Consider the following 1,792-nt stretch of genomic DNA (forward strand, 5'->3'; position numbering starts at 1 on the left):
AGGTTAGTGGTTGGCAAACTGGCCCCTTGAGTGTGGCTCTTCCACAGAATTCCACGTGCAGGCGCACACGTACAGTGCGATTGAAACTTCGTGGCCCATGCCATGGAGCCAAAGAGCCGCATGTGGCTCGCAAGCTGTGGTTTGCTCTAGGTAACCTATGGGTGGAAGCTGGTTGTCAGGGAAACCAACCATAAGATTAGAGCTTTGGACATTTCAATCCTTCTCCCACAACCTTCATCTCTGGGCAGAGAAGGAGGGCTGGAGGTTGAGTTCATTCATTGATGGTCTATGATCCTATCAATCACACCTATGGAATGAAGGCTCCATAAAAACCCCAAAGGACACAGAGCAGAGTGAGGAGGCTGCGTCTGGCTCCCGCTCTCACAGCCATTGCAGTACACTGAGCTCCATAGAGACAGCGCCGGGGCAAGTGCGAGCCGGCCAGGCACTGGGTGATGGTGTGCTCGCTGAGGGTAAGTAATTAAACATGGGCAAAGGAGATCCTAAGAAGCCGAGGGCAAAATGTCTTTGTGCAAACTTGCCGGGAGGAACACAAGAAGAAGCACCCAGACGCTTCAGTCAACTTCTCAGAGTTTTCTAAGAAAACTTACATTCCTCCTAAAGGGGAAACAAAAAAGAAATTCAAGGAGCCCAATGCACCCAAGAGGCCTCCTTCGGCCTTTTTCTGGTTTTGTTCTGAGTATCGCCCCAAAATCAGAGGAGAGCATCCTGGCCTATCCATTGGTGACGTTGCAAAGAAGCTGGGGGAGATGTGGAATAACCCTGCTGCAGATGACAAGCAGCCTTATGAAAGGAAGGCTGCTAAGCTGAAGGAGAAACATGAAAAGGACATTGCTGCAGACCGAGCTACAGGAAAGCCTGATGCTGCCAAAACGGGAGTTGTCAAGGCTGAAAAAAGCAAGAAAAAGAAGGAAGAGGAAGAAGATGAGGAAGATGAGGAGGAGGAAGATGAAGAAGAAGATGATGAAGAAGATGATGATGATGAAGTTGGTTCTAGCCCAGTTTTTTTTTCTTGTCTATAAAGCAATTAAGCCCCCTATACACAACTCACTCCTTTTAAAGAAAAAAATTAAATGTAAAGCTGTGTAAAATTTGTTTTTAAACTGTACAGTGGCCGAACCCGGTTTGGCTCAGTGGATAGAGCGTCGGCCTGCGGACTGAAAGGTCCCAGGTTCGATTCCGGTCAAGGGCATGTACCTGGGCTGCGGGCACATCCCCAGTAGGGGATGTGCAAGAGGTGGCTGGTCGATGTTTCTCTCTCATCGATGTTTCTGACTCTCTGTCTCTCTCCCTTCCTCTCTGTAAAAAATCAATAAAATATATTTTTTTAAAAACTGTTCAGTGTCTTTTTTTGTATAGTTAACACACTACCGAATGTGTCTTTAGATAGCCCTGTCCTGGTGGTATTTTCAATAGCCACTAACCTTGCCTGGTACAGTATGGGGGTTGTAAATTGGCATGGAAATTTAAAGCAGGTTCTTGTTGGTGCACAGCACAAATTAGTTATATATGGGGATGGTAGTTTTTCATCTTCAGTTGTCTCTGACGCAGCTTATACAAAATAATTGTTGTTCTGTTAACTGAATACCACTCTATAATTGCAAAAAAAAAAAAGTTGCAGCTGTTTTGTTGACATTCTGAAATCTTCTAAGTAAATACAATTTTTTTATTAGTATTGTTGTCCTTTACATAGGTCTGAAATTTTTCTTCTTTAGGGGAAGCTAGTCTTGCTTTTGCCCACTTTGGATCATATAATTATTACAGTGTTTAT

At 44.5% G+C, this 1,792-nt stretch overlaps 1 pseudogene; it reads left to right on the forward strand.

Annotated features, from left to right (window-relative positions):
• The first annotated feature begins 356 nt into the window (after positions 1–356).
• On the forward strand, positions 357–1,111 carry LOC132236455 (high mobility group protein B1-like; annotated as a pseudogene).
• Positions 1,112–1,792: the final 681 nt, after the last annotated feature.

Source organism: Myotis daubentonii, chromosome 6 (genome assembly GCF_963259705.1).
Source record: "Myotis daubentonii chromosome 6, mMyoDau2.1, whole genome shotgun sequence".
Classification (NCBI taxonomy): domain Eukaryota; kingdom Metazoa; phylum Chordata; class Mammalia; order Chiroptera; family Vespertilionidae; genus Myotis; species Myotis daubentonii.